The sequence below is a fragment of the Typopeltis vanoorti genome, chromosome 23, assembly GCF_054136105.1.
Source record: "Typopeltis vanoorti isolate ZY-2024b chromosome 23, IOZ_Tvanoo_1.0, whole genome shotgun sequence".
NCBI lineage: Eukaryota > Metazoa > Arthropoda > Arachnida > Uropygi > Thelyphonidae > Typopeltis > Typopeltis vanoorti.
In genome coordinates, this window is record NC_143571.1 from 63,635,496 (window position 1) to 63,649,710 (window position 14,215).

Genomic DNA, 14,215 nt, shown 5'->3' on the forward strand with positions numbered 1-14,215 from the left:
CAAACATGCTAGGTCAGGAAACTACCCGCACCAAAAGAGGAAACATATCGCCACAAGCTGCTCCTGAACAGTTGTCTTCTTAGAGAAAGATAGAAAGGGGAGGGTGGCTTCGGAACGTACTACCGTGAGAGAGAGAGAGAGAGCGTGAAACCCTTTCCTCGTATTCCTGCCAGCGAGGTAAGAAACAGCAGAAGAGCGTCTCCAGGGCAACCAATCAGATGGAAAGGGTAAGGCACAAGAGACGACAATGCCCCACTTCGACGGTCCGCTCTAGTGGACCGGAAAAGACAACGGAGTCTGCCATACCAAATGATCTGTCCGGTCCTGTGTTGTTGGATACTTTGTCCCAGACAAAGAGAAGAAAGGTTTTCTTGGTCAAGAAAAGAACACAACAATAATAGCATAATAAAATCGTATAACTGATGATTGATTTAATGACAAACAAGAATGTAATTTGTTTTAAGTAATATACAAGTATTTCATATACCATACTATCGAACAAAAACTTGATTTTTGTGTATTTATGTTACATCACGATATAAATAACATTAATTAACATATCATCTGTAATATAAGCAGTTCAACTTCAGAGAACAGCAGTAAGAAATGTAACATGTTTTAAAGAAAAACAAAAGTATTGTCTCAGGTCACCCCTACAAATAAAAAAAAAAATAAAAATAACACCGGCTACATTACATAAACGCACACCTTAGAAAAATAAAGTTTTTTCGTTCCCAATGATAATCCCATTCCCAAAAGACTGTAAATTTAGCACATTGTCGTGAGTGGACCAAGTGTTAGAAAAACTAAACACCGTACTTTTGGAAAAAAACATGGTATTTCTTAAAGTCACTTGAGGCCTCCAATACACAGGGTGATGATCTCACATAATACAATGAAAATCAACTACTATTTAAAGACACAAACATCCAAGTCAATGTGCGATTCGAACCCACAGTATGTTGAATGGAAAGCGGATAGTGATCAGCAATAAATACTAGTATTTTCTTTTAACAAAATTACAATCGACAGTTTAATAATCTGATTTTCTACGGCAAATGCACAAAGAATTCAAATAAGGTCACCAAAGAATTTGTCAACAGACAGTTTCATTAATATTAATAGACGAAATAGAAGCACTTGAAACGTTGCAGACCACACACTGTACTGGACACGACAGTACAGTTTGTGGTCTGCAACGTTCAATCATTCATCTATGCCTAAGAGAAACGTACAAATACAATCACAAATCCAACTTCTTAAAAGGGGAAAAGTACAGAGTAAATAAAACAAGACGTGACATGCCGTAACGAGCTCTGTAACAAGAAGCCCGACTGTTAAAGAATGCCTCGTAATTAACTGCTGTTTTTAAATATATTACTGGACTTCGCGTGTCAACCGTTGGCTATGTGCCTGTTCCCTTTAGTAATCCTTCTGTTATAATAACTGAATAACCCTTGGTTCCCACTATCAGCTGATCATGAATAGGAGTGAAGTTTGCCCTCTCTCGTGCTGGTCTATTCATCCCCCCCTCCCCGACACAGTATTGGATTCCCTCACCCATTATGACACGAAGCTAACAATGTACACGATTAAGCACACTAACAATGTCGTTTACACAAGAGTACCTCATGGCAGTATTGACTTAACCTGCAGATGTCGCTGAAGCATTATGTCACATCAGTCTAAATAAATTGTAATAAAATCAGTGAGTTTTTTTAAAAAACAATTATGTAAAAAATTTTTTTTCATCGTCAATCATCTTTAAAATTAGTTGATTATTTTATGAACTGCCATTTCGTCCTAATGAATTATAGCATAATTTATATGCAACATGAAAATTTTAAATATATTCGTTACACGAATATATTTTTATTTTAAATAAAATAAAAATATATTCGTGTAAGGATTCTTCAATGGCGGCATAACACAAAGTTGTCAGAATAAAGGACGGATTATACAACGTGTAAAATGACTGTGCCTCAGTAAAGAATAACATGGCAAGGAGCTCTCTCTCTCTCTCACACACACACACATACACACACTGCATCATAACGTTCCTTTAAACTAAGCTTTTGTCTGCTTCAACATTTCTATCTTTGAACCGTCATACGATATTCTTTTCAGATGTGCATAAATTGGTGTCAGCTTTTTTTTTTCCTAGCGCGCATTATTTCATAAGAACAAATTAACTTTTTGTTTTTCATATTAGCTCCATACGAAGTTTTAGAATCTAAAGCGCATTAGTCATGTGAATATACGTGAGAGAGTAAATTTATTAATATTCTTTTTTCTTTTTCTTTTTTCCTACTCGCACTTGTTTTGATTTCTGAGTTTTTCACAAACAGCATAAAATAGCTTTAATGAAATGGTGTGACAAAAATTTGAAAATGAAGTTTCTCTACGGGTTAATTCACAATGAAGGTAACAATTTGAAGTTCTTCATTTCATATCAAATGGAAATGAAGAAAGAAAGAAAAAACTGAAGTTCTGTTCTTGCCCGAGATTTTGTAACCTGGACAGGGTGTTTTACTGCTTCATTCGGAGGATCTCTAATATAAGAGATGATGAGGCATAAAGTTGTATTATAATAGGCGTAAAAAATCAGTTTGACTTTCTAAACATGCACTTAATAATACTGACCCAAAAATGGTTGTTGTAACATGAAAACAGTTTGTTTTCATGTTATCTGCTGAACTTTTCAAATGTCTTGTATCAGAATTAAGATCCAGGATCAAAACAGATCATATATGTCTTCGCAATGAAAATGTATCTGTTTTAACATCTGATCTACTCGATTACACTATCATTGTATTATATTATTATATTACACTATAATATGATTCTTTATGCTCAGCACATCGATACATAACACTGAAGTAAGTTTTGGAACAGCATAATTTCAAAGAAACCTAAGCTGCACACGCCTCAGTAGCCTGCGGTTGTGTTTTGACTGTGATCATATTTTCACCCTCGTAGGCACACACTTTAGCAGTTTTTGATGGTACAGGCATTTTGGATCACCTTTCCTTCAACGTGGCCATAAGTCTATGTACCGTTGTTAGAAGCACTTGTCTGCCATGTACTGGCGTTTCACTTCATCTCAAAGGTGTTCTATTGGGTTGAGATCAGGCCTCTACATAAGCCAGCCATGTCGTTTCACATCATTTCCCCAACGTCATACCGCAAGATTACTTACAATATGATCCAAAACACTGTTTCCGACACTGCTAAACTGAAAAAGACATTGATGTGTTCTAAAACTGCCACAATGTAGGGGACCTTGTATTATTCTGAAGTGTTGCATTTCCTTCAGAGTTCATCCGTCCAGGCATTACGACCGAAGGCCCGAGGAGTGCACACCTGAATTCGTCAGGTATCCACAACACTGACACCCAGCTCATCTGATCTGAAAAGAGTATAGCTTAATTCGCCGATCCATATCATGGACTTCCGACACACTACGGACCACTGATGATGTTCTTTAAACCAGTGCGGAATGCGCTGTCGTCTGGTTGAGATTCGTCTTATGATCAGTTGCCCATAGAAATTGGGAATGTATAGTTCATAGCGTAGTAACCACTACCAATGCAAACCTCTTCGAACTTCTGGTTGATCGTTTTCGCATAGAACTGCTAAGATTTCCATATCATTCTACGTACTCTTTGGTCACTAGCCAGTTTCCTTAATCATTCTGTGTATTGCTGGAATGAAGAGGACACTCACATTTCCATCGGTTGATAATGTTGTCTTCGAAGTCCATAAGTTCTGGATGTGCCAGAACTTATGGGCTAGATTTTCTGCCGGCCTGGTTGGCCGGGTGGTTAGCGTATCTACTCCCATAGTGACCCGGTCCATACTCTCCCAGTATGGACTGGGTCACTATGGAAGTAGAAGACCCAAACCTCCCGCAATGGGAGAGGCCCTCACCCTGCAGTGGGTAGAAAAATAGGCTGTTCATAATCATCATCATGTTTCATTGTAAAACAGGGTGTCCAAATACTTATTATATTACATACAACAGATCGGAGATATAGTGAAACTCTTCTAATGTGATGCTATTATAAGACAAGCATGGTTAAATGAAAAGCTTAATATTACAGTACATGGAATACGTGATGTTAAATTGTTAACTTAACAGACTATAACCTGCCCGTGGAACCAATGTGCTATAGGCATATTGGTTCTGTAGGCAGGTCAAAGGCTATAGTCGCAACCTTCCGTTCATGAATGGTACCATTAAAGATGGTAGCCAAACGCAAAATACTTCAAGTATAGTAGATTACAAAATATTTGAAGTATAGGAAAACAATAAATTCCGTAATATGGCAAAATAACGTTGATCGGTGAAATAAAAAAAATATTTGGTACCTGTATAGGTGGTATTAGTTACAACCAGGGCCGCCGAGAAGGAGTGACATCTGAGACTTTTGTCACGGGTCCAACATCGAAAAGGCCCGACCATCTGGCCCTTTTCGATGACGAAATATATCACATAAAAAAGATTTATAACGCCACGTTTAAAGATGTTATACCAGGACTAGATTTATTAAATACCATTTATAAATTTCGACTTCACGGTCTTTTCAGCAATAAAGAGCTTCTGTAGATCATCAATGCTCCAGGAAAGATTAAACGGCTTAGCTTTGTAATCAATAGAACATGACCTGGCAATGAAAATTGATTATGACGAGGTGATTAAAGATTTCGCTAACCATAAAGTGAGGAAGTGGATGAGGTAGATGAGGCAATAAAAATTTTAAATTCTCATTTTATTTAATGTTTGTATTTTGTATGGTATGTAATGTATCGAATTTTGAATTTATTGCACACTTTTTTAAATAAATGTTTAATGTTTTATATGACTTTTTTTTATTAAACAAAAGTGATGCACTTTTTTAAGTGAGGCCCGGACCACAGCCTTGTCACGGGCCAGAAAATTTTTCTCGGCTGCCCTGGTTACAACACTGTTATTATTTATTAGGGTTAACTTACAACAGCAAAATATTTAAAAACGTTTTATTAAGAATTCTACTTCAAAATTAACACTTTTCATAAACTGAAACTATTTACATAAAAATATCGTTATAAGACTGTGCTATCCAGCGATACCCCAATTGTCGCTAAACAGCATGATCCCATTAGGGAAATATTCAAGTATTTTACTCAATCAGTAGGTACTTAGAGTAAAGTAGTTCTCACAGAACATTCCAGTTGGCGCAAATCTCATTATTATAATTCAATTCTGTTTACAATAGGAATTGTGAACTATAGGTAGCACTTGACAAAATTTATGCGAATCTGTTTTTCCAAAATAAAATTAGTTATTAACAAGCATGTGGATCTTTTACAGGGATGGGGGGGGGGGGTTAAAGAGATCATGAAGCGAGAGAAGAGACTTCAACACCGCATTCCGGTGGACGTTAATCGTATGGAAATGAGAACCTTCAACTGAATGCCGCCTGGATTGAAAGAATGGGAGAGAGAGAGAGAGAGAGAGAGAGAGAGAGATTCGTAAACAACAAACCACGAGAAAATAGCCCTATAGTGGGCTGTTTTCATTCCTACTTCAACCTCATCGTTCCATAATCCGACCCCTTGATTACATTTGCGCAGAAGGAACTGCGCGCGTGCAAATCAATAGTGCCGTTGCCACAGCAACGCCTTCTCCATGTGCTGCATGCAAATAATTCGCAACACAGTTCTTGGTGGAGAAGTTAAAATCGAAAAGAAGGGTATACGCAGAAAAGTAGTTGCGTGTAGATACCTGGATGCTGGTTGGTCGATGCACGGAAGGGTGGGGAAATGAAACGGCAAATCGCGCTCTTCATTCTTTTATACTTTCCTTTAAAGTGCTCCAATGACGTGTCGTTTTAAATCGGTTAAGTGATAAATATAAAGGAAAATAAAATACCCTTGTGACCAATGGGACAAAGGAAAGAAATGTGGAGTCCCAAATGCTAGTGGTTTCTTTGAAGTATACAGGTGACTGTATTTGTCTTTTACCTCCCCCTTTCAACTACACACACACACACACACACACACACACACACACACACACACACAGAGGAAGTAGGGGGGGGATAATACATTTATATTTCGCTATTCTTGAAATTGCGAGGTTTTTTTTTTTTTTTTTTTTTTTTTGCAGTACTAAAATAAGTTGCTTGAAAGGATGTTGACCAACTTCTCTGCAGGTCGACGTACAGAAATTCTTAGAGACAATGAGAGAAACTGTCTTAGAAAATTTCCAAGTTCATACAGCAAGACAAAGAGTGAACAGAGAATACTTTCCATTATGGAGCAGTCTAGATTTCATGGAAATTAATGGAGCTTTTTCTCGGAAAGCCGTTCACGTACAGGTAGAGAACGTGCCGCTGCCTGCCGTGAATACGGAACGAGGACTGGCGCGTACACAGGGGACCACATTACACGGTCGGAACACAGCCCCCGTGTCCGGGCCCCTAATGATGATGTACCAGCGCGCTGACCACGGACTTAGTCACCATAGCAACGCCGTTCACCACCGTCATTCCGATGCATGAGGAAAGAGATGCATTCCGGCCGGCTAAATCCGCGGCCTGAGCGAGTTTACGGCTGCTCCAGTAGCGCGGCTGGACTAAGGTAAAGAGACGAGCGAATGAGAGAGAAAGAGACCAGGCCATCTTGAGAATTCCCATGAAATCCAAAGGAACAATTCACATCTGAATAAACACTATCTACAGAGGAGATAAAGTGGCTTGGCAGACAAAACATTATCTTGTTCGAGCTCATATCTTTCGAACATCCCAATCAAGTGTAAGTAAATAAAGCGACGTATACTCCATGGGAGAAATGCCTGTAAAACAGAAATTCAATTGCATCACTGTATGAGAAAAGATTGTTTAGATTCCCTTCCGCACGCAAGCTCTAGAATGGTAAGGTTCTTATTTAAAGTACCTTTCCTTCCCTATTGTCTTCTAATTATGATTAATTCGTGATTTACTAATTAGGAAATAAAAAAAATAAGCTAAAAGATTACTATTCAGAAGTTTGTTCTCATAAAAACTACGGTAGAAGGAGGGGAAGGGGTGGGACTGCAACATGAGAGGATTGATATTTCTCCAGTTAGATAAACTGAAACCACTGCTAATTCTGTTGATTATAGTAAATACTGCGTCTACTTAAAGATGAAAAACTGGTTCACAGCAGCATAAAAAGGAGAGAGAGAGAGAATGAAAATACAGAGCATAATTAGCAGACAAGCACCTAGCATTTCACTTATTCGATATAATTAGTTTACAAATTATTAACTTCAAGTCACACTAAAAATCTGGAAGAGATCGTGACAGTGTCCTCGGAAACTTTCGGAGGTAGTCCTGTTGTTGATTCTTAGACACCTCATTTCTAACTTCTGCTGTCTTACATGGTACTGCTTATTTTATTTAACTTGCACTAAATAAAATAAGACAAATATTAGGTTCTACAGCCTACTAAAATGTTTGACGTATACGAAAAAGAAAATCAATAAAATATGAAAAGTATTTGGTTTAGAATATTCTAATAAAAATCAACTGTAAACAGAGAGATGGAATAGCTGCTCATTATAAATGAAGTGTATTAATAAATAACATTAAATTGGGCCTCTTTTGGCAGCGAGAAAAATAATTCACTCAAAAAAAAAAAAGCTTGATCGAAGTAACAAAGGCAAATGCGGGGTCAGTATATTTTTGTCTGCTACTAGTATTGTTCTGGCCGGTTTGTGCTATGAAAACCATGTCACTTGGAATAAGGAGAACTAACCTGTCTTCAGTTAAAATGTTCTTATAAAGATTCCTTAGGACCTCGACAGGATTTGGATATGTCTTTCCAACTGAATGACAAATGTCAAGGCGTTCTTGCGTAGAAAGAAACTAATCAAGATCGAGTATTTTATGTGTTTTATCGCATGATTTAGGACATTATTATGGAAAGTAATTGTTCCAAATTATACTAGTAGCGTATAAGCTACAATTAGAAGAGTAACATGTCAAGTGATAAATTATGATGCTGGTCATATTATTTCCAAAAATTATAGACTAGATTTGCAACCATAATTTCTTTTGTTATATAGTTTACTACACCCTAGTAACTTGGAATTTCCATCAAAGAGGGAAAACGTAAATTGCAGTTTATCATATTGAATACCGATTGACAGGATTAATTAATATAAATATTATATTGCTACTAATCCAAAACTGACGAGATCGTAGTAGTCCTTCTCCATCCAGGTGAACCAATTATAGTTCTCAGGAATTATAGTTCCTGAGATAATTAAAAGAGAGCTATGAAATGTTACTGAATTCTAGTAGTCCTTCTCCATACAGGTGAACCAATTATAGTTCTCAGGAATTATAGTTCCTGAGATAATTAAAAGAGAGCTATGAAATGTTACTGAATTCTACTTGGCAATGATTTATTTGAACTGTTTACATAGCGTCTGCTTTTCAAGATAATACGAACTACTTCAGCTCTACAGAGTTCGTAATGATAAGCTCATTTGAGCACGACACATGAACTTAATATCGCATGAAAGGCAAAACACATTCCAGATAAATAACTCAACAGAAAAACAGAAAATTTATATCAGCTTTCTGAAAGATTGCTTCTATGTAAATGGATGAATATGCTATCACTAGTCGAAAAATGTAAAACAGTTAGAGATATCTATTGGAGTGTTTTGGGGGTTTAGGCAGTTGTGGTGTTATAAAAGTCAGAAAACATATTTAGTAATGGGTAACGAGAAGTTCGAATCCAGCAATGAGAATGAAAGTTTGTGATTGTTTTAGGTGGGAGATGAATTTCACACCCGCATATTGGAGGTCTAAGTGGCTTGAAAAAGTTCCACGTTTGGCCTCTAGAGACCAAAAATAAAATAAATAAAATAATAAATATTAAATAAGAAAATAAGAAAACAAATAAAAGTACAAAAATATGTAAAATTAATAAAACAGGAAAAAATCTTAGTCCATCAACGGTACGAATGTACTATGATTTAACTATTTCGTGGATAGACACCACATAACGCCATGAGATGTATTGCGTTTTTTGAGTGTAAATACAGAAAGCATTTCAATAAGAGTGGTAACATAGTCTAGCTCGAAAAAGTCCTACAAAATTCACTTCATCTTAGTCGATTTGAACCCAAGTCTCTTTCTTAACTAAGTGACATTCTGTGAAACCACACGAAGCGATACAATACTTCCAATCTATATTAAATGGCGAACAATATGCAGTTAATATTATTGTAAAAACTATGAAGAGGAGAAAATGAAAAAGAAAATATATTAGTTCTTGTAAAGCTGATACATCAACGGAAATAATTTCAGAACTTGTTGAGAAGTTTTCTTCAAAAAAAATTGCTCACTTACAGGAAGAAGATAAAATTTATGAACTGCTAAAGACCACAGAAATTAGGGGACAACCTAGAATGACTAACAATAGAAAAGTATGTCTCGATATTAGCGGATTAACATGGCTGCCATAGGATTCTAAGTGTCTCAAATTCGTCTATATAGTAAATATGTTATCAATGCTTTTTTTTTACTTTCACAATAGGTATGTTAGAAAAGCAACTAGTCAATCCTCCTATTTGCTGAATAAAAAGTCTGCTAGTTAAATAACACCAATAACATCCTACCGTATTTATTACCATATCCTGAGATAAACAACGTACAACACTGACTAAAAAACTTAAAGTCAACTTTCAAAGCAATTTATTTATCCTTCACCACGCATGGAAAGTTATTTATTTACATCTATAACTGTATTTCAATATTGAAATACAACCGCATTCATAACTGTCACTAATTTTAACACACACAGCATTTCTAATTTGTATAGTATAAAAAAAAGAATCTCAAAATTTATCCATAGTATATATATAAAAATCTGTATTCACAGGAAGTGCAGTGACGTGTCATTGAGTAGCAAAGATCTGAGTTCAAATCCCATCTAGGGTGAAAATGGCATTTATAAAAACTTTTTAGTTGAAGGTGAATTAGCCATCTCGCATATTGGTGTAGCAAATCTTCTGCTTCACAAAAGAGTCAAACCAACTTGAGAAGACATGCAGATGACAGGGATCAGGAAATTAACAGATTTCCTGATTAATATACATATATATTAAAAAAAAATATATATATATATATACACACACACACACATATACACACACACACACACATATATATATATACACACACACACACATATATATACACACACACACACACACATATATATATATATATATATATATATATATATATATCAGGAAATCTGTTAATTTCCTGAGAGAGACTTTTTTTTGTCGTCAGTGATGTAAAAATTTTCAACTGGAAATGAAATTATTCGTTGCAAATTTTTGCACTCAGAATATCATTAAATGTAATCAGCGATTAAACTTTTCCATCTGTAAAGGTAAAAGGAGACAGAAACAAAATACACAACTGAGGAATACATGTCTAAAGAATATTCTTAATAAATATAAACGAATAATATACCTAAATATAAATTAAATTATAAATTACTATTCAGTGTTAAAAAAACAAGAGAAGATTTCATCAAAGACTGAACATTTTTTTAACTAGCGTCGGTAAATTGTTGTTGTATCTTTCGCAATGCAAAATGTTCTTAATTTCACCATATCATCTTTATTTCTCGAAAGTTTCGGATTGTTTAGAATCACGACCATGAAGTCAATATATCATATCTGTTAACTGCGTTTGTCTGTTTTTGAGAATAGCAACCCTGCTACCCTGCCATGTAAATTTTCGCGCTACAGAGAGAAATAATCCTTTTTTTTTTTTTCAATTTTTTTTTTTTAAGTGAAGGGCACATGTCGTGTTGTTTCTCTGACTGCGCTTTTAGACTAGACGAGTTAAGAAATTATCTGTCTTAAGTAAAGAAATGATCGTAGACAATCAGAGGTTCATTTTGTAATTGTCTTATTATATAATAATAATTATTAAGCGAGACCTCTAGAGAGTCGAGACTCATCGAGGAATGCCACATACTATCCGCAAAAGTTGTCATAGATGTTGTTGAATTCATTCACACTGCTTGAACACAGAACACCCAATGGCAATCCATTCCAATTACGTACCATTCTATCAGAGAAAAATCTAGCTCTCACCCCCTTCTTGACGGCATTCATTCTCAACTAACATGAATGCTATTTCGTTCTTTCCCCACCCTTCATAAAATGAAAAATTCCATCTACTAAAATCCTGTATAACCCTTCCAGAAGTTTGTAAGTCTCAATCATATCACCCTTCTTTCTCCTGTTCGCTAGTGTCTGCAGTTTACAAATTCTCAATCTCTCTTCATAATTAGTATTCCACAATCTCCTTTGCACTCTCTCCGCTGTATCAGAATCACAACGGAAATCAGATCTGCGTGCAATAGTCCAAGTGAGGTCTTATCAAGGCATTGTACAGAAGAAAAATAACTGCTTTATAATTACATGTCAATGTTCGTTTCAGCACTCCAATTATTCTCTGAGTTGTATTTGCAATCTTTGCTATATGGCCCTTGAACTTGAACGTCATGTCTACTAAAACTCCAAGATCCGTAGCCTGATCAATTTCTTCTAACATAACTGAACTGAATATCTGAATGAATGAATTGAAAAGAATATCTCATCACACCAAAGTGCATGACTTTACATTTACTAACATTGAACTGATAGCCATTTTCACATAACCACAATTCCAGCCTATTCAATAATTCTGTAAGAACTGCATATCACTTGCATTCTTGATTACTCTGCCTATATTTGCATCATTAGCAAATAGATGGTGTAGCATGTCAAATCCTCATGTCATTAATGTATAAAATGAATAATAATAGACCAACGACTGATCTTTATGGCACACCACTGATTACCTTCAATCTTGCAGACTCACATCCCCCATATACGACTTTTTGATATCTGTCAGTCATTCATTATTTTACCCATGCCAATAACTTACAATCCAATCCCATATTCATATTCTCCAATTTATGTAATAGTCTTTCATGCTGTACTCTGTCAAAAGCCTTAGCAAAATCCAAAAGTATTATGACGTCTTCATGACCTCATTATAATAATCTTCATTATCACAAGAATTTAACCTAGAAGTACTTTTGGCACAGTTTGACCGAAACCAAAGTTAAATCTTAAATATCAAAGTTCATTAAATTATTTCAGCCAGAATATATTATTAGCATTTCAATTCGTTTTGCCAATAAACAGAAAACCCGATAAGAGCGGGAAAAATAATCTTGTTATCTCTTGTCTTTGAAACAGAAGATTGCTAGCAAGTACAGGCATACCCCGACTTACGCGAATCCGGAGTTACGCGGTTTCTTATATGTACGTATTCCCGTTTCGCTTCACGCCTCACCACTAGTCGTATCTTTCAGGCGCCGGCTGCATTCGCCAGTGTCGCACATGTGGTGAACAAGCACTGACGTGTTTCGCGCGGTCTCCATTCATACACGATTTTTATAGTCTAGAAACCTTGCAATTGTTTAATGTTATGTTCTTGATAAAAATTTTATAACGTAAAAAATAATAATGTCATCTAAAAGAAGCATGTCCGATTCTTCTACAGCTAGCAAGAAAAGAAAAACATTGATTTTGGAAACAAAACTCAACATTATTAAGGATTTTGAAGGCGGAATGAAAATGTGTGAGCTAGCAAAGAAGTTCGATCTACAGGAATCCACAATATGAACAATCATAAAAGAAAGGTTTACAGATTTTGGAGGACATAGATTCTAACGAGGAACGAACTGTAGCCACAAGGCAAAAGGCAAGGAATAAAAAAATCCTTAGCTTGCTATGAAGAAATTTTGCGTGACAAGAAAAAGACATTATGCCGTCAGACGAATCTATTAGATTTTATGAAACCATCGAAATAACTTTCTTTTTTATGTACGAAAAACTACAATTATGATTATATTTCTTAAAAAATATAGGTGTTTTTGTAAACCTTTGGTCCCAATTGTATGTTTGTATATATAAATTATATGCAAAATTATACCCCGAGCTAGCGAATTCGACTTACGCGCTTTTTGTTGGTCCCACCTACCGCGTAACTTCGGGGTTTTACTGTACTTAATATAGATACCGTAATACAATGTATTAGCAATTTAGTAGTTTTATAACAGTTTACATTCTTGAAGTTATTCAGAGCTGAATTTTCGACTGTCAATATTTTGGTATTTTCCCAAGAATTATAATGGCTATATTCTGCAGACATAAAATTATGTTTTGCCTATTTTTGTTAACCAAAATGACTCGAATTTTAATCAAAATTGAAACACGTGGACATAGTTTAGTGTACACCCTCAATCCTAATCCTGTGGCTTCCTCTCTTTTGAGAGGGTTGCAACTGATTACAAGGGAGATAATGACGCAAGGTAGTTTTCTGTTGCCTTCCTTGCCGTACGTATTTAAAATTGTAGCCGTGTGTTCACGGGACCGGTTTGCCTGTTTTAAGGGATGACAAACCCTCCACCACCGTACGAGACCGGTTAACTCACCTTCAGTCGAAAGAGACCAGATAAAGGTTCCTCATATCATGGATGGGAATCGAACCTAGATCTTTCAGACCAAAGGGCTTCGTCTATACCAACTGAGCGAAGGCGGCTCACACCCTCAAAACCAAACTGTATTAAATACCATCTAACCAGAGCTCGTTGAGTTATTGTTGTATATAATTGTGAAACATTTTGCAGCTCCGAATGGTCCGATTAAAACAAAAATTGAAATAGTTCGACTAATTTTTATAAATATCAAAATACCAAATTTAAATAAAATCCTTCCAGTCGGAGTTTATAAAAAGTTTACGCATGCGCGGACGGACGAAAAAAAAAAAGCCAAATCTAATAGGGCACTTATTCATTTTGGAAAACACACCTGAAAACTTTAACAATGTTTATTTCGTTTATTATAGAAATGAATAAAGAAAGGTACATGGTTCCAACTTGGCGTCGCTTCAACTTAATGTTGAAATGTTCACATTTCCTTAAAAGTAATAATCAACAAAGAAAATTCCTCAAATAACATATAACTTAAATCGTCATAAATCCTAGTTGCTAAGCACATATCGCAATTACGGGTCAGTGGCAATTGCGATATATACGCATTTCTTAAAACCAATAACAAAATAATCTTTGAAATAAATTATGAATTGTAAAGTTATTT